This window comes from Crocuta crocuta, unplaced genomic scaffold, assembly GCF_008692635.1.
Source record: "Crocuta crocuta isolate KB4526 unplaced genomic scaffold, BGI_CrCroc_1.0 scaffold266, whole genome shotgun sequence".
Lineage (NCBI taxonomy): Eukaryota > Metazoa > Chordata > Mammalia > Carnivora > Hyaenidae > Crocuta > Crocuta crocuta.
Window position 1 is genome coordinate 5,123,537 of NW_027531005.1, and position 20,069 is coordinate 5,143,605.

General features: G+C 39.7%; 1 long non-coding RNA gene and 1 pseudogene across 2 annotated transcripts in view; one reads left to right on the forward strand and one right to left on the reverse strand.

The window, feature by feature from the left end:
* LOC144237099 (uncharacterized) overlaps window positions 1-20,069 on the forward strand; it is a 165,552-nt gene that overhangs the window by 43,099 nt on the left and 102,384 nt on the right. For both annotated transcript variants that reach the window (XR_013336752.1, XR_013336753.1), the window contains exon 3: window positions 2,436-2,562. This is a non-coding gene — a long non-coding RNA (uncharacterized LOC144237099). The remainder of the gene's footprint in view (window positions 1-2,435; window positions 2,563-20,069) is intronic.
* LOC144237103 (homeobox protein OTX2 pseudogene) lies at window positions 17,357-18,204 on the reverse strand (annotated as a pseudogene).

Consider the following 20,069-nt stretch of genomic DNA (forward strand, 5'->3'; position numbering starts at 1 on the left):
TAAGGCTGTGCAAATTACTCTGCAAAATTTGATGTGACTACATGGTCTGTGTTCTCCAAGAACTTTCTGGTAAGAACAGTAAGGTCTGGAGATTTAGGTAGATTGCCCACCCATAATCTTATTTTCAGCCATTTATTCAGCCACCAGGATTTGCTGATGGATTGGATATGTGGTGTGAGGGAAAAGGAGAAGTCTGGGAAGATTGAATTATCATTTGCTGAGATGGGGAACCCTGTATGAGCGTCATTCTCAGTAGGGGTGGAATGTCAGGAATTTCACATGGGATGATGGTCCAGTAAGATGAGAATTGACTAGTAGATTTAATAAAAATGGTCTCTACTGCTTTTTTTGATTTTGTTGTTTTTTGTTTTGCTTTGTTTTTAACCGAGTGGCCTTGGATGAATTCACTTAACCTCTCTCTGGAGATAATAGTACTTCTTGCCTCATGGAGTGGCTGTGATGAACAGTTTAAATGGATAATTCATTTTTAAATGCCTGTCTCAGTGTCTGGCTAGTTCAAGATGGTTGGATAGTTGGATGGTTGGCTAGATACCCAGAGCTCGCATAGTTCAAGATGGAAGTCATTGGTGGCTCTCACCGGAGAATTTTCCAGTCAGTGGTGGGGACAAAGGCCTGATTAGAATGGGTTCAAGTGAGGATGGGAGGAAAGAATTGGAGACAGCAGATACAGTCAGCTCTTTTGAGTATTCCTATAAAACTGGATTGGAGAAATGGGAGTTTATTCATTGGAATGTGGGGTCAAGAGAGAGGTCATTTTCTGTCTTCCTTTCCTTCAGGTTGGAAGAAAGTACAGACTTTATATGCTGGTGAGAGTCACCCTGTGTAGAGGGGACCATTGATGATGTAGTTGGATTTAGGATTGTGAGGTGTTTTGGCCGTAGATAACAAGTTAACTCAGATAACCAGATTGTCCTTTGTCTCCTTACTTTCTCCTTTTCAGCCTTTCATTCGTTTGTTCACCATATATTTATTGAAGGTTTACAAGGTGGTAAGGACCGTGCTAGGTAGCGGGGTAAAGATTGAAGATGAAAGGGTGAATCAAACAGGAATGATCTCTACGCCCTCCTGAAGTTTTTACCATCTGGTAAAAGATAGGAGATAGGCTTTCTAAAAACCACGCAAATAAGCCAATACAGATTTTGATGAACATTCCGTAGGAAAAGTACAGAGGCTTTTTTGGGAGAGAGAATACCTTGGGGTAACTTAGACTGGGGACATTAGGAGGCCCTCAGACGTGAAGCATGGCCACGAAGAGTGGCGACCGTGACTGAGAAAAGCATTCTGAGCCAAAGGAACAGAGCAGCCAAAGGAACTCCCTGGGGCCAGGAAGACCCATTGCTTTTGAGGACTTGAGAGGTTGGAAGGGACCAGGTCTCTTTGTTAAGGTTTTGGATTATATCCAGGGAGCGGTGGGGAGGCATTGAGAAGTTTTAAGTCGGGAAGTGACGTGATGAGATTTGCATGGGGTAACAAAACCTCCCGTGGGGCTGTGTGTGGAGGTGAGTGGACTGAGGGGCAAGAGTGCTAGAAGGACACCAGTTTAGGCAAAAGGATCATATCTGTGAAAGTCTTGAGACCTAAGTACTAAACAATTTTGGTGTGAAACATAGAATGGAGAATATCCTCTGGCAGAACTTGTTTTGAGCAGAATTAGCAGCTGTGAAAAGAGCATTTCTTGTTAAAAATAATATCAGTACAGGGGTCAGACACCTCAGTGATTTCAGATTATTTAACATAAAAGGAAACTTTGAAAAAGACTTTGGCAACTTTGTGAATGATTAAAAAATAATAAGGCCATGTCAACCTTTTTTCCCAGCAACAGTACCAGTGACACGGTATTAGAGATAGAATCTGCTAAGTAAACAGATTGACGAACATGCGTATGTACCGAGAATAATTAATCTGCCTGTGGTATTTTAAGTGTTCATGTAATGTAAATAAACCGTCAATTTTTTACTTTAATGTGGTAGATGTACATTAGTTTTATTTTTTTAGATTATAAACCACTACAGTAAAGACCGTTTATTAGTTAATAAATAAATATGTCCAAAGTTCCTCTTTTCACTCTCCCAAGTGTCTTAGTTTTGGGCCATGAGTAGACAATGAGGATCTCTACTAGTTGAAGGGTTGGGCTGGTAAAAGGGTGACCAGGTTATAGTCCCGGATGCATGCATCATTCAACTGAGTTAGGCTTCTCCCCAAAGTGAGTTCTTAAAACAGAGGGTGGTTAGAATATCACGTATTTCTATCTCAGCTCACCCACAACTCCAGGGCCATGAATTACCGTGTTCTGAGCCCTCACTTAAAGAGAAAAGAAAGAAAAGAAACAAGTTATTGCCTATCTAGACAGTACACTCATGAGAGTTCTCTCTTGGTTGTAACTCCGTTTTGTTTTTTTTCCCCCCCTCACACAGGCATTTTACTAATGCTTTTGAAGGTTAGAAGATATTTTACCTTCTGGAGTTTCTCTGACTCACTTGATGATCTCAGCTCAAGCTTCCAGTTCAGGGGAGATGATCGATAACCCCCTGTGACATCTGAGTAAGTAGGTTCTGCTGTGTGTTGTGTGTAACTGCTTTAAAAAAAAAGAGAGAAAATTTTGTAACTTTAAAGGTTTAAAGTATTATGCATTTTAATTGGGATCTTTACAATTTTTTTTGTCGAATAATGATGGCAATTATTGTAATTCCAGTAAGTGAATATTTATAAATAATGGGTTTCCAGAAGTTAATCCCCTGATGATAAAAAAAGTTAGTGAAAACATTTTCCATGCATAATACTTTAGCTTTTAAGAAACATATTGAAGACCTAAATGCATATATTAAAAATTTAAAAGCATTCTCTTTACTGCTTTATTTTACTTTTATATTATGAAATGTAAGATTATTGGTAAGGCAGTTAACTGTTACGAATTTTAAAAATACAACTATATACAGAAATTGTCTTTTAACATAGAATGTATTTTGGTTAACTTGAAATAAATACTGGTTTGTTTTGTGGAAGGAGAATTTTAATAGCTCTTTCTATTTGAAAATAATGATTTTTTTTCCCCTGCTACTGTAGGCAAGAACACAGAATCTCTCTGTAGTTAAAACTTTCTTAATTGAGGAGGCTAAGAAAAAAGAACATGCATTCTTTCTAATTAGAACATTGGAATGAAATTTAAAGAGTTGAACCAGTAATCTTGATATAAATTATTTCTCAGAATGAAAGCTATAGTTCCTCTTGTTATATCAGCTGAAACTGTTTTAACAAAACTAGGAAATCATGAGTTGTTCCATGGTCTTGTTTTGGAATGTGAAGTTCAAAACAACTAAGATATATACAAGATGTTTGCCTCTTCGATGGGGTTATTTAAATTAGGTCTGTATCTGTGCTGTCCCATATGGTAGCCACTGGCTACATGTAGCTGCTGACATTTAAAATGTGGCTAGCCCCAACTGAGATGTGTTACACATAAAATGCACACCACATTGCAAAGACTTAGTGTGAAAAAAGACTAAAATATTTTATTAATAATTTTGTATGAATCACATGTTGACATAAGTGTTTGGATATATTGAATTAAGTAAATCATTTAATATCACTTGCTTTCTTTTACTTTTCTTTGTGAGTGCTAGAAAATTCTAAATTACTTGTGGATTACATTATATTTCCAATGAGCAGAATTAAACTGTGTCATTGTATATGATCAGCATTCTTAGTGATCCATTCCCGGTATTCTTTAGGCTTGAACCTTGTGGTGTGTGCATGGATAAATTAATATAAATCTGTATTCTTCTTAGAATAGTATTCTTTGATTTATCAGATATTTACTAGTGCCTGCCATGTGCCAGACAGTATTCTAGGCACTGGTGATACAGTAGGGAACAAAATGAAACTTCCTGCATTCATGAAGTTAACATTCTCGTAGAGACTAAAAACAGACTAAAAACAAATAAATAAGAAAAATAATCTATTAGAAAGCCATAAGCACTTTCAAGGAAAGCCTCACTGCACGGGTGATATTTGAGCAAAGACTTGAGGGAGGTGAGAGAAAGGCCCCATGGATATTTGGGGCAGAGTGGTCCAGGCAGAAGGAATCACAACACAAAGAACTTGTGGCAGGAGCGCACAAGTGTGAATGGGGGAAGGAGGCGTGGTGATGTTTTGGAGAGAGTGAGGAGAAGAAGAGATGAAGGGGAGTGCATGGGCACATCAGGTGAGCATTTGCAAGGATTTTGGCTTCGAGTAAGAGGGAAAGCAGTTGGGGGGGTTGGAGATGAGAAGTGACAGGATCTTTTGTTTTGACAAAAGACTCAGGGGGTGAGGGTAGGAGTGCCAGGTGAGAGATAGTAGCGCCTGAGCCCATATATAAGGGAGGTGATGAGAAAGTGATGGGATTAATTAATTACCCATTACTGGACTTGGATGTGGAAAGAGAGAGAAAGAGACGTGTCAAGCTGTTCTGCCTTAACAGCTGAAGAGTGGAGTGGAGTTGCCTTTTGTTGAGATTGGAAGGAACAGATAGATGGGGAGGGGGACACTCAATTTGGGACACATTAAGTCTGGAAGCCTCTTTAGACATCTAAGTGGAAAGGTCGACGAGTCAGAGTCTGGAGTACAGTGAGAGGTCAGGGTTGAAGAGGCAAATTGGAAATCATAAGCAATTACTGTTACTTAAAGCCCGAAGAAGAGTTGAAGCCACCGAGGGAGTGAGAACAGATGGAAAAGAGGAGAGGAAACAGACCGCAACTCAGTAGCATCATCCACACTCAAAGATGCCCATTGGACGATGTTATTGAATTAGTGTGTGTTTTCTCAGGTGTGGCAATGACACTGTAGTTACATAGGAGATGTTCTTATTTCTGGAAGGTGCACACTTTGGTATTTAGGAGTGAGATGTCCTACATCTGTTTTCCTCTTTCGGATGGTCTGGCATAAAGGAAGTACAGAAAAAGATGGAGGGAGCATGGTAAAATGTCAGCAGTAGGCCTGTAGATGACGGCTATTCAGGCATTAATACCTGAAGACTTTCAACTTTTCTGCAAGTTCAGAAAGGTTTTTTAGAAGTGCCTCCTAAGAGGGACGAATGTGAGGACAGTGGGCTGCTGTTTTTCATAAGATCTTGATGAGTATTTGACTCTGAACTACATACATGTTTAGCTTTGATAAGAATAAAAAACAATAAAATAAGTCAAATCTACTAGGGGAAACATTGTAATTTTGAGAAATGTTATGTAAGAATCAAATCAGTTCTTTGGAAATTAGTACTTTTTAAATATGGCCGTTGAGTCTTAGGACTGGAATTTACCTTGGAGAACCTCTCAGCCTGCCTCCTCTACCCTAGAGATTAATACAGTGAGTTTCAGAGGAATTAAAAGACTTGCACAAGATCACATGCCTGTGTAGCAGCAGAACCAGGTCTGGAAGCCAGATCTTTGTACTGCTGTTTCATTAATTAAGGAAAGGAAGGAGAGAGAGGTCTAGGACCTGAGCGAAGGACCACGGCAACAATTGGAACTCGGGAGTCTCAACAAGAGAGCAGGAGGAAGAGACTGGAAGGTAGACATTGGGATATTCTAGTCACCAAGGGGAGACAGTGTTTTGAGAAGCAAGAAGGACCAGCGCTGCAAATGCTGCCGATGGGTGGGGTAAGACACGAGCTGAAAATCGATCCTTGGCTTTAGCAAGGAGGATGTTGTCAGTGACCTTGACAAGAGAAAGAGGTTTTAGTGAAGTGGTGGAGACAAAAAGCCTGAGTGAGACAGATTCAAGGGAGAGCTCGAGGAAATAAATGCCTGGAAGAAGGTGAGCGTAGACCCTCTTCTGAGGAACTACGGAGGCAAGAGGGGGTCAAGGAAGGTTTTGGATTTTTAGATGAGAGAAATTACCTCATTTCTCCCAATGTGTGTATTAGTAGAGATTTCAAGCTATTCTTTAGAAATCACCCACCATATTAGTGGCATTTAAGACCATCACCTTGTCTGTGTGTGTATATGGGTAGGGTTAGTGTTTCCCTCCCAGAAGGATTTCATAGAACAGTGTGTGGTAGAGTGTGTGTGTGTATGTATTTATCTGTTTGTGTGTGTGTGCACGCATTATGTTCAAGGTTGCTTTTATAATTGTTACAAAATTTGCCTTCATTTCTTCTTACTTAGGCTCTCTATTCACATAGCTATAATTAAAATTTTTAAGGAAATAAATGTTGAGCCTGTTCTCAACTGAAAGTGTTGAGAAGGCTGTTGCTTGGGGAGTAATCTCTTTACCTTTAAAGAAGTAACCAAAATGTTAGAAGAGATGGAGGCAAAGATATGCCCAGGATCACAAGATAAAATGTTGTCAGAATAACTGGATCTTAGATCTGATTTCCCAGCTATGTAGAACACTTAATCCCTGAGTATTTCCTTACAACAGGTATAAAATGAGGTATAAAGCTACCTAGGACATGAGGTTTTTGTGTGGATCACGTGAGATAGTAGATAAAATGAGCTTTGTCAACGACAAAGCATTCTATAAATACGAGTCACAATGCTAGAGGCAAGTCAGGCTTGAGGGTTTGACAGTATTTAGAATAACTGGGGAGAAGATGTGTTACAAAATGTGGCTTGAGACTACTTACAACAATACTAATGGAATCTGCAAGAGTTTGCTCTTTGTCCATGTCAGGCATTGTTAATAACACCACAAAATCCGTTGTCTTTGGGCCCATCATAGAGTTTTGTGGTTAAGAGCCATGGCCAGCATCCAAGCAGTCAATCAGTTAAACCCCTAGGAACTCAAAATTACTGAACGTCTGACTGTTTTGGTACTTTTAATATAACGTTAGTTTGCTGACACTGTGTGGAAGGGCTCTTAAATGGAAAATAAACGCAGGCTATGATGATAAATTTTATGTCAGATTTGAAAAGCAGTTCTGTGTGTGATACTCGAAGTGGAATTGTAGTGATACTATATTTTTAAGAAGTTTATGTTATGAGAGGTTGAGAAATTAAAAATGGATAGCCAAGGTCACTCCCATCAGTGATGACGTAAAGAAGTCAGGTGGTTCTTTCTTAATAAAACAAGTATAAAATTGGACAAGACTTACAAAAGCAATCATATCTGGGCACTGGAAATAGACTGAAAAGGCAGACAATAAATCTGCTGGAAAGTTGGCTAAGAAGAGTGGGAGTTTGTGGCCTCATTGCCGGGGGGCCCCTCCCCTCCCCCACCCCTTATCTCACTTGGTGAGAACTGCAGTTTTACCAGCGTGTACTTTTTACCAGAAGTGATAGATACAGTTTGGTGGGGGTTGGCGGTAAAAACCCACAACTTTGCTGGTTACAAGTGGCGCACTCAGTTCATAGTGGATGGGGAAACCCTTACAGGTTCGCTACCTGGATCTTGCAGTCCCAGGTTGGGGCCACCAGCCAGAAATTTAACAGGGAGATCCCAGAAATGAGAGAGCCATCGAAGGGCTGACATCAGCTCTCCACGGAGTTGTGGCTGAGGGCTAAACTTTGCATGCCTTAGGGGATAGAGACTCAAGACAACCCAGGAAAAAGCAAAAGTCAGGGAGTTCCTTGAGAGCTGGAGACAACTTCAGATGTTTTTTCAACCCACATACAGCTTCCTCAGTGAAGGGTTGAAGCCTTACAGGTACAAGGTGTTTGGGCACAGCCTCTACCCAAATCACTGCGGCCTGTGGCTGACCAAGACACTATGCAGACACTATCCAGGCCACAGAACAGAAATACGAATTTAAAAAGTGAGTTAGGGACGCCTGGCTGGCTCAGTCAGTGGAGCGTGTGACTCTTGATCTCAGGCTTGTAATTTTGAGCCTCACGTTGGGTGTAGAGATTACTTAAAAAAACAACAACAACAAACTAAGACAACAGGGACCGCATTCATGGAAGAGACAGATTCTGCAGTTTAAGTGCAAGCAAAATACTAAAGGGACCATCATCACCCCTTGGAAAACTGAGGTCTGTTAGCTGGTAAGTGGGTGACTAAAATGTGGTGTATTCATATAGTGGAATACTGGTAAGCAATAAAAAGCACTGATACACTGACACATGCTATAATGTGGATGAACCTTAAAAACATTATACTGAGAATATAGAAGAAGATAGTTCCATTTATATGAAATGTCAAGAATAGAGAAATCCATCCATAATAACATCAAAAAGACCAAAATATGTAGAAATGAATTTAGTGAGAGAAGTTTAATGAAAATAAGTATACCCAAATAGGTAGGAATATATACCATGTTTATAGGTTGGAAGACTTAATATATTTAATGTAGCGGTTTCCCCAAAATTAAAATGTAGATTCAAAGAAGTTGTCAAAATCTCAGAAAGGACTTTTAGACTAGTATTTATAGAAAAAACAGAATCTAAAATTCATATGGAAATGCAGAGACTCTAGAATAATCAAAATAACTTTAAAAAAGAAGTTGGGGGACATATACTACCTGTTTTCAAAACTTACCATAAAGCTGCAGTAGTAAAGATGGTGGGGAGGGATAAACATATAGATTAGTGGAACAGAATGTCTAGAAATTGTTGTATTTTCTATGTGGTCCACTACTTGTCAACAGAAGTACTGATGTAATTCAGTATAAGGACACCATAGTCTTTTCAGGAAACAGTGCTGCCATAACTGGATACCCATGTGAACTAAAACGTGCTTTAATTTTCACTTTACAACACACACACAAATAAACTTAAAATGGATCATAGGAAATATAAAGAAGGAAACACAGCAGGAAATTTTCACATCTTGGGTTAGACAGACAAAGACTTAGTAAATAAGATATAAAAATCCTGAGGTATGTGAAAGAAAAAGTGATAAACTGGACTTCATCAAAATTACAATTTTCTTTTCAGAAGACACCACTGTTAAGAAAATGAAAAGTCAAGCCACATACAGAAAGAAAATATTTACAAAACAGATGTCTAATAAAGGATTGGTATCTCGAAAATATATAAAGAACTCTCTTAAAACTCAATCATAAGAGAGCAACTTAATTTAAAAATTTGCAAAAGATTTGGATAGACATTTCATCAGAGAAGGTACATGAATGGTAAATGCACACATGAAAAGGTTTTCAACATCATTAGTCATTAGGGAAATGCAAATTCAAACCATAAGAAGATATTGCTATACACCCACTCTAGTGGCTAAAATTAAAAAAGACTGGCAGTCCATGTGTTGGCAAGGATGTTATAAAAAAAAAACCAACCCAGAATGCTCATGTATTGGTCGTGGGAATATAAAACGGTACAGCCGTTGTTGGAAAACGTTTGTTAAAAAGTTGTGCATACGCTTAACATGTGACCCAGCATTTCCATCCCGGGTAGGCCAGCAGGTGAAGTAACAACATGTATCTAGACAAAAACTTGTATACAGTGTTCATAACAGCTTTATGTATGGTTGTCAAAGACTAGAAATTGTGTCAGTGCGCATCAGCAGATGGGTGGAGAAGCAAATTGGTTATGCAGTAAAGGAAAGGAATGGACTACTGATAAATACAGCAGCACTTAATGAATCTCGAAGTGCATGAAAAACGCTGGCACACCCCCACCCCCCAAAGTACCAAGACAGTCTGATTTCCATTTAGGTGAAATTATACAAAATGCGAACTGATTGTGACAGAGCAGATCATTGGTTGCCTAGGATGGCTTAGGGGAGAAGGGAGAAACGGATTCTCAAGGGAGGGGCACAGTGAAACACTGGGGTGATTATAGATTCATTATCTTGATTATGCATGATAGTTTCATGGGTGTATACATCTGTAAAAGTTAATCAAATTGCGTATTTTAAATGTGTGCAATATATATGTATTCTACCCCAATTAGGTTCTAAAAATTGTGCCCATTCAGAAACCAAGCAGATGTTCATAGCAGCTTTATTTGCAATAGATAAAAATGGAAAACAATCCAGTTCATCAGCTGGTGAATAGACAAGCAAAATGTGTTACGGTCATACAATGGAATATTATTTAGCCACAAAAAAGAAGGAAGCACTGATTCATGTCACTGATACATGCTACCACACAGATAAACCTCAAGTACATTATGGCAGGTAAAACCAGAAACCAAGAACTGTGTATTGTGTGGTACCATTTATATGAAAATTTTAGAAAAGGCAAGTCCATAGGTCAGATCCGTGACTGCCTGGGGCCTGCGGTGGGAGCAGAGGCTGGCCATAAACAGGTACAAGGGTACTGTTGCCTCAGTGGAACTATAGTTGTGCTGTAGCTGAATAAATTTACAAAGCATGTCTAACTGTACCCTTAATGGATGACTGCCATGGCTTGTAGATTATATCTCAATGAAGCCATTAGAAACTGAGTTAGCCACTCAAAATTTTAAATTCTTTTTAAGATGACCATTCAAGAAATTGGACTAGATTGTTATCTGTTGGACTACATTGTTGTCTGTTGCTTTGGCATACTTCTGTGAGACCGATTAATTAATGTTCTATGCCAAGTGCTCTTTTGGATTCTAACTGTAAAACAGAAATCATTATTAGTCGTCTTTCACAGAATTTAGTGACCAGTAACCACTGTCTTTCCCTTTACATGAACACTGATTTTATGTTTAATAACTATTGCCCTCCCTCCCCCACTGGAAGAAATGATGGTTTCATAGATTAATATTCCATTTGTGTAAAGCAGTTCCAACATGTGGAGGGTAGGTTATGAAGAAGGAATTTGATGATCGATTAATACTTTTGCATTTTTTATTTTTTAATGTTTATTTTGAGAGAGAGCAAGAGAGTGCACACTCACCGGAGGGGCAGTGGGAGAGGGAGCAGACTCCACACCCAGCACGGAGTCCCCCGAGGGACTGTATCTCACAACTGTGAGATCCTGACCTGAGCTGATATCAAGAGTTGGATGCTCACCCATCCAGGTGCTCCACCTTTGCAGATTTTAGATAGAGAAAGGCATACATTTCTAGGTGTTAGGTGTCCACCTATGTGTCCCCAGTCCCATATATGTGGAAATACCAGGTAATCTGGGCATAAGGTCCTTTGGGTGTGGGGATGAGGAAATAGACTGCAACCAAGAGAAGTCCTTCCAGAGCCCCTTTTTGGTTGGGTCTGGCCATGTTCTGTACCAGACTAGGAGTGAGGATGTGCGGGGTTAGTGACTTCATGCATGCGTTCGCCTCCTACATGTCTTCATATATAAAATAAGAAATTGAAGGTAAAAGTGAGTCTCTTTCCGTTTGAAAGTTGCTTAATGTTGATGAAAAATCAAGAATCTTGGAACATTTTGCCCATGATTCTGCCTCATTCTATGCAAATTAGAATAATTTATTTTGAAAACAACCAAGTCTGACTGAAAGTCATTAATTCATTTTCCCAAATAAAATAATTCTACTTTTCCTCCTTTTTCCTTCCCTCCCCCCCAAGCAAATCCTTTATTCAACAAAGATTTATAGGACACGCCTATTTTTCAGGCACTCTGAAGTTAAGATATACCTGCAAAGATAACAGAAGTATGGGGGTGGGGTAGGGATGGGGGCTGACCTCTCAGTAGGGGCGAGGAGCCTATACAGAGAGGGGCCGGGAAGGCTCTGGGGAAGGGAATGTGGAGAGCTGAGTTTTGGAGGGTAAATAGGACTTGGCTGTTATCCAGGTGGTGGCTGGCGAGGAGTTTGCTGGAGACTTGAAAGCTGTGGCATTGGCTTTAAAGAAGAGAGAAGAGAGTGAAGAAGTTCAGTGAGTGGGAGTGACTTTTAACTTCGTGACTGGCAGAATTTGAAGGATTATGGGGGGGAAAAAGGAGTCAAGGGTTAGTTCAACTTCTGCCTCAGCTGTCTTAAGCAAGTGGTGGTTATCATTCATTGGGGTGGGAACACAAGACCCCCCAAATTAGTTCTGCTTGTTGATTTGGGAGGATAAGAATTCACTTTGGAGGTTTTATCAGAGGAATGCAACTACTTGCACATAATTGATTGAACCTTAATGCGGATGCTCCGACCCATTGTCTAGCTTTGACAGGACACATGTGGAGCCTTAGGGATGAGAGTGAAGACTGACCTGGTCTTGGCGGTCTGTGTGCAGCATCATGGGCCATATAGTCTGCCGCATGTTTACAGGTAAAATCACCTTTGAAAATGGTAGTTACAGAATGCAGAAATTCTGGTACATGAAATCCTATCACATTTAAGAATTTAGTAGTTCCTTTCGTTACTCTTTCCTACCTGATCTCCCATCATTGGGTTTTTATTATTGCAAAGTATACTGTTTGCACTTCTTTCATATAAAAAAGATTAAAATGGGTAAATTTTAGAAAAGACCGCTGAATCCTTCATGTGCATCAGGTCATTGGGCTTTTAAAGCAACCTTATAAAGGAGGTACTTTTAATCATAATAATTCATGATAAAGATTCATAATAAAGGTATTTAGAAATCAACAGGTTAAAGTTAGTTCTGACATGTCAAAACTAACACATTATGTTAACACAAAATATAAATTCGTATTCAGGTCCATTGACTTTAGCATGTAAACAAGGGTGGCAATTTATTTTGGAAATTCTATTTCTGCCTTGTCTTTCTTTTGAAAGTACTCTGGGAGCAAGTAGCTTCATGATACACAAAATAATACCCTATTTTATACTTTCTGAAAATATTGAAGAATCATTTGGAAAATAACTTTCTCCTGAAAAATTTGGCCCATTATTTACTTTACTGTTTTTTTCTTAATAATCACAAATATATATTAAACCAAAGATGCTATGTAAACAGTTGCTTTAAAACTACATCAAAAGAGAAGTTAAAAGTAGGTTCATCTGTGGCTTCAGATTTATCTTTTAGTAATATGTGGTCAGATTTTGCTTTAAATGGATTCTTGATTAAAATACCTTGAGGAAGGAAGTTGGTGGACCTCAGCCTGGTCCCTTGTCTATAAAATGAAGACCATGAAATACCTGCTCCAATGATGTAAAAAAATAACTTTTTGGGTTTAGTTTACAGGCATGTGTACATAGGCAGTTCCCTTTTGTATCACAAGAGGGAGTGCCTGCGTTGTCGCTATCATGAGCTGAGCTCTGAAGGCCTTTCTAAAAGCTGGTTGCAAATTTCGGAATGCGTGAATTGCTGGGAAAGTGAGAAGGGAAAAGATTGTTTTGACAGTGTCATGGGAAGGAGATACTCAGAACACAAGTGATGAAAAGGAAGGGATTGAATTTTAAGATATGAAAGCTTTTGCTGACATACATAATTACAGATTTCCATTCCCAGTCAACAATCCTTCTTTTTGCCTGTATCCTCGAATTTTGATTTATTTTGTTTTCTTCCTTCTTTGCAACTGTATCTATAAATCTTTTCTATCAAACAAATACAGAACCCAAAGTTTAGTTTCTCAGTAGTGGTCCTTAACAATGTTGATTAAAGATAAATTGGATTGTTTATGCTCGATGTCTGCGACATGTACAACATCTGTTTGTTTGCCTTAAATTAGCAAATTAGAAAAATTTGAGGTTTTTCACCCTGCCTTTCTCCCTCCGTACTTTTTTTTCTTTGTTCATGCTTCTGAATTCTTTTATGTGATGTTTTCCGGTCCTACATAGCTCAGAAGGTGGACAAGGAAAAACATTGTTCTGTGGGTGAACCCTAGGGACACAGAAGTAATTATATTGCACAGTGAAATTTAAATTTTTGAGACCAAGATAAAGCCAAACAAAAAACAGTGAATTTGGCAGTTGTGGAATTACTCCAGTAAATGTAGGGCAATATTCAGTTTTATCTCAGTTTTGTGAATATGTCACAAAACTGTGACAGTGTCACAGTGTCAGTGTCGGGTTTTTATTTAAATTATCCCTTTATAATAAAGGTAATCCCTTTATTTTGCTAATGTTTGTATTATAGATCTAAAAATCACGAGCCCATCGTGTTTTATGTAATGGTAATTATACCGTTAACGCTTTTCGTATTGGAAAAATTTCTGAATTTAGAAAAACAATAGTCCCAGGCATCTGGGATTGTGACTCTGAACCTTACTTTTAGATTTCTCTGGAGCTTGTTTCTAGTAATAAACTTGTTCAAGTTTGGAGTCAGACTGTTCCGGTTCAAGTATGGAACCACTGTGTTTGAAACTTGACAAAAGCAAAGTTATCCCTATAATTTCATTTTCACTTGTTTGGAATCTGGTAATTACTTGAGCATGATAAACCAAAGTGGAATTACTATAGAAATTATGTGCCATTTTATCTGTTTAGCAGCCAGTTTAAAAACCGTCTTCGCTGGGACACTGTAAAGAGTTACAAACTTATAAATACTTTTGAGATTGCAACATTCAAGAAAGAAAATGTAAACGAAAAAAAGAAGTCTGTAGCTCTATTTTCTTTGCTTCTGCTGCAAAGTTTGTTCTTGTTTCAAAATGTGGGCATACCAGGGGTAATCTGTTGTTCACATGGGTGTCATCCATCTTGTTTTGGTAAAAAGAAGGTGGAGAACAATTGAGACATGGAGTTCCTTTTCTTTTACTAAAAAAATGTTTTTTAGGTTTTTTTATTTATTTTGAGAGAGAGAGAGAAGAAAAAAGTGCGCGTAAACAGGGGAGGGACAGAGTGAGAATCCCAAGCAGGCTCTGTGTCGTGAGCACAGAGCCCAAAGCGGGGCTCGATCCCATGACCGTGAGATCATGAGCTGAGCCAAAATCGAGTTGGATGCTAAACAGGCTGAACCATCTGTTCCTTTTCTTTTAAAGTTACTTTGAAAAATTATAGACTATTTCAGGCATAGAAAGAAAGTATAAGGAATATTAAAGAATTAAAGTGTTACGTAGTTATTAAAACATGTGTATTCTTCCTCAAGCCTGACCCTCTTCCTGCCTTACAGAGGGTCCTGAATTTGGTGTTTATCATTCTCCTGCATGTTTTTACACTTTTATAAATACAGATGTATTCCTAAACCTAAATAGGAGGTACATGTTTTTTACCCCTTTAACTGACTTCTGAAAGTATGGTACATTATTGTTACCAGTAGGTGCAAAGTTGGACAGTGTGTCTCTAGGAATTTTCATCTGGCACCACTGAAACTTTTCTATACACTGAATAGCAACTCCTCATTTCCACTAAAAACCATCATTCTCCTTTGAGCTTTTATGAGTTTGACTGTTTTGGATCCCTCATACAAATGGAAATGATGCAGTATTTGTCCTTCTGTGACAGGCTTATTTCACTTAGTGTGATATCCTCAGGGGTCCTTCCATGTTATCACATACAGCAAGATTTCCTCTTTTTAAAGGCAGATTAATAGTCCCTTGTTTCTATGTATCATATTTTCTTTATTCATTTATCTGTTGATGGACATTTGGATTGTTCCCACCTCTTTGTTGTGAATAATGCTGCAACAAACATGGAGGTACAAATAAATCTTTGAGATCCTGATATCCTGTGTTGTGGATAAATGTCCAGAGGTGGAATTGCTGGATCATATATAATTCTATTTTTAATATTTTAAAGAGCCTCCATACTCTTTTCTATACTAGCTGAACCATTTTAAATTCCCATCAGCAGTGCACAAGGGCCTCTATTTTTTCACATCCTTGCCAGGTCTTGTTTTGTGTGTGTGTGTGTGTGTGTGTGTGTGTGTGTGTGTGTGTGTTTATTTCTCTAAAGACTTTTAAAAAAATTTTTAGTTTTTTTTTTTTTAAAGTAATTTCTCTACTCCACATAGAGCTTGAAGTCACAACCCTGAGATCAGCAGTTGCATGCTCTGCTGACTGAGCCAGCCGGGTGCCCATTGTTTTTTTGTTCTTGTTTGTTTTGTTTTGTTTTTTTATAATAGCCATTCTAACAGGTGTGAGGTGATTTCATTGTGGTTTTATTTGCATTTTCCTGATGGGTGATGTTCAGCATCATTTTATAATACTTGTTGCCCATTTGTATGTCTTCTTTGGAAAAATGTCTATTGAAGTCCTTTGTCCATTTTTTAATCATGTTCATCTATCTGTGTATCTTTATGTTTTTGCTGTTGAGTTCTAGAGGTCTCTAAATGTTAGGGATAATAATTACTTACCAGATATGTGGTTTGCAAATATTTTCTTCCATTCTCTAGGTTTCTTTTCACTTTGTTGAGTGTTTCCTTTGCTGTGCAGAATCTTTGCAGTTTGATGTAGTCCCACTTGTCTGTTTTTGCTTTTGTTGCAAGACCAAAGTCATGAAGCTTTTCCTTTTTTTTTTTTTTTTTTTGGTGCTAGAACCGTCTTAATATTATTATATCATATCTGCCAATCATAGAAGGGGTTTATGCACATAAAACTTTATCAGTTAACATCTGCAGGCATACATGACTGTGACCTCAGTTTATAAATTCATCAGGATCAGAGCAATTGACCAGTGTCTTTTTACTGCCCTGCTTGCCAGCTGTAAATTACAGGTGCATTAGTGTCCTTCTGTTTCTCTTCTTTGACTCTCCTTGTCCAGGGACATTTTGTTGTCAAGTTTCAGTGCTGCTCACCTCCAGCCAAAGGTAGTCTTTTTAGATAAGTACTCAGTTGCTCTGAACTTTGCTTATAATTACAATCTATTTAATCACAGAAGAACCTATGTAGACATGAAGTTCAAGGTTGCCTACAATAACAGGAGATCACAGTTTTGAAGTCTAGCACAGATTAAAAACCACAGATGTGCCACTTATGTAAGACACACACTGATTATCTCTTAAGCTGCACATTGACTCCATATGAACTTTTTTTTTTAAGTTCATTTATTTATTTCGAGAGAGATGGGGGGAGAGAGAATCCCAGGCAGGCTCCTCACTATCAGTGGGGAGCTGGATGTGGGGCTTGAACTCTGAACTGGAAGATCGTGATCTGAGCTGAAGTTGGATGCTTAACTGACTAAGGCATATGAACATTATTTTTTAAATAAAGTAGTGCATCTATGACAGTGAGTCACACACAGTTTTCCAGTGCCAAGTACCAGTTGGCCATGAAATGTGAGTGAGCTTGAGGCACTGTCCATTCTTAAGGTTCAGCCACAGGTTGGCTAGAACATTGGAACACCTCTACTTAAGAAAGCTGTATCCCTCCTTCCTTTTCCTCACTGTGTGGTTTGGTGGTGGTTGGTGGCACATGGCTGGAATGCTTTTGATCACTTGGCAAATGAGGAGAACCAATGATCTAAAACTATGCCAGGATCTTAAGTAGGCTGGTTTGTCCATTTCAGGCTGCTGCTTGGTAGGCCCCTCTTAAGGCCTTCGCTCTTCTTCTGTGACTCCTAGAGCGTTGGTCAGAGGTGAGCTGGAGTGTCATCACCTCTAACTCTTTGACCTAATGCTTGGCTAAAACTGAAACGTCCAGCCCAGTTTGTTTGAAAATTGCTTACCAAAAAAAAAAAGGTTCTGCAGGTCTTCACAAACCCTGGAATTTCCATGAGGATGTTCAATCTTTATAATCCAGGCTGTGAGCATTGCAGGTAAGCTTCCCAGAGGCAGTTGGGTCCTTATAATCCAAGCAATCAGTGGTTGAGTTAAAACACAAGCTTGAAGCTTCATAACCCTGGGTGGAATGAGAAGCTAAGGACCAGTTGAGATGGCTGGTGACTGCGCTGGTACCCATGGGGCTGAGTGTGGCCTCTGGTCCAGGAAGCTGGTGACACATGGGGCAGGTAAGATCCTTGGTCCATGTCACCCAAGTAGGAAGCTGAACAGCATATCCTTGACCGTAATCTGAAGACCGAGTATGGGTCACAGGATAGGACCTGTGCAGGCAGGAAGATGAGGGGAACAGTGGGAAGACAGAATCTGGGGTCCAGATAGACACAAGAGCCCTTCTTCTGGAAATGGCCGGGACTGAGGTACTAGAGAAGGGAGCAATTTGCCACTTGTTCCACTCTGAACTCAGTTCCTGAGCTAGAGTGTTCTTTTCGGCAGGTCTCACTTTTTGACCTCCCTTCTGTTGCTGCTGCTGCTATTGGCAGCACTTAGCTCTTTGATTTTGAAGCCACACCAGTACCGTGGACCTGGGCAAGCTGATTTTCAGCGCCACCTCCGCAGCAAACAGATGTCTGGGTACCAGGTCTGAGCAGACAGCACATCGAGCATGTCCGGCTGCGCCTGGGTGAATGTTGTCCTCTCCTGACGCTGGTGGGGATGTGGGGTGGCTAGGTGGCCCCCTGAAGGGCGCAGCAGGTCCATGCCCGAAGTGGTCAGGCTCAGCCCATTGACTGTGTAAGGTGGTTGCTTAAGATAAGATACCATGCTAACGTTGTTTGGATGTGCGCCATGCGATGTTTGGAGGTACACTCCGATTGGGGGTACCCAGATGGGAGGTCTCACTTCTCTTGGGGTGGACAGGTTCTGGGTCCTTGGTAGGTGGGTTTGGAGTGGTGGAGCTAAGGGCAAGGCAGGCAGACAGAGGTGCTGTTTGGTAGGCATCCTCTTCTATGTTGTCTTCTAGGAGTCATCCAGCTTCAGGCTTTAGGTTTCAGTCTCTAAGCCGTTTTGAGTTGACTTCTGTATGTGGTGTAAGGTAAGGGTCCAGTTTCATTCCTTTGCATGAGGATATCCAGTTTTCCCAAGATGATTTACTGAAGACATTGTCCTTTCCCTTTTGTGTCCTTTTTCTCCTGGCACTCTCGTTGAAGACCAGTTGTGGGTTTATATGTGGGTGTATTTTTGGGCTCTCTCTTTGGTTCCATTTGTCTCCACGAATGCCAGGACCAATTTGAGAAGAATTCACTTTAATACTTCTTTAAATATTTGGTAGAATTCACCAGTGAAGCTGTTGGTCTTGTGCATTTATTTGTTGGGGAGCCTTGGATTACTGATTGAACTTCCTTACTAGTTAGAGATCTGTTCAAATTTTGTTTCTTCCTAACTTGATCTTGGCAGGTTGTCTATTTCCAGGATTTTTCCCCCACTTCTTTCTAGGTTATCCAATTTGTTGGTGTATATAGTTTACAATAATCTCTTACGATCCTTTTAATTTCTGTGGCATCAGTTGTACTGTCTCCTCTTTCATTGCTGATTTTATTTGAACATTCTTTTTTTTCTTAGTCTAGCTAAAGACTTGCCAATTTTGTTGCTCTTTTTCAAAAATTCAAGTCTTAGATATTTTTCTGATTTGCTCTCTTTTGTTTATTTATGCTCTAATCTTTATTCTTTCTTTTTTAAAAAAAATTTTATGTTTATTCATTTTTGACTGAGAGAGAGAGATAGAACATGAACAGGAGAGGGGCAGAGAGAGAGGGAGACACAGAATCTGAAGCAGGTTCCAGGCCCTGAGCTGTCGGCACAGAGCCCGATGTGGGGCTCGAACCTGTGAACTGTGAGATCCTGACCTGAGCCAAAGTCAGACCCTCAACCAACTGAGCCACCCAGGTGCCCATATTCTTGCCTTCTTGCTGCTAACTTTAGGCTTTAGTTTGTTCTTTTTCAAGTTTCTTGAGGTATAAAGTTAGCTTTTTTATTTGGGAATCTGTCCTCTTTCTTAATGTGGATGTTTACCACCAAGAACTTCCCTCTTAGTATTGTTTCTGTCGCATCCCAGAGGTTTTAATATGTTGTGTTTTCATTTTCGTTTTTTTCAAGATATTTTTCTAACTTCCCCTTTTGATTTCGTCTGTGACCCATTGGCTGTTCAAGAGCACGTTAGTTAATTTTCACATGCTTGTGAATTTTCCAGTTTTCCTTCTGCTTTTGATTTCTGGTTTCATTCCACTGTGGTCAGAAAATATACTTGGTATGATTTCAGTCTTCCTAAATTTGTGTGGTGCATATTTTCAAACAAGATATAAATTGTATCTGTTGAAAGAAAGTAGAGTTCCAAGGAAAGCAGTCTCTGAGAAGCAGATGAACATGCAGGAAGTTTACTAAGGAGGTTTTAGGATTAACACCCTTGAAAGAGCCGGAAGCAGGACTGGGCAGAGAGACTGGGCTGCGGAGCCCTCTCCGCTGATCCCAAGGGGAGTGAGGAGGAGGGATAGCTCTTCACGGTTGTCCCAGCTCCCCAGCTCGGGGCGGGGTGGGGGGAGGCAAGCACTGAGCTGCCCCAGGAGAGGGGACAGGACTTGGGTGAGGCGACCCTGGTCAGCTGAGAACTGTCAGCCTGCCGCACTCTCAGG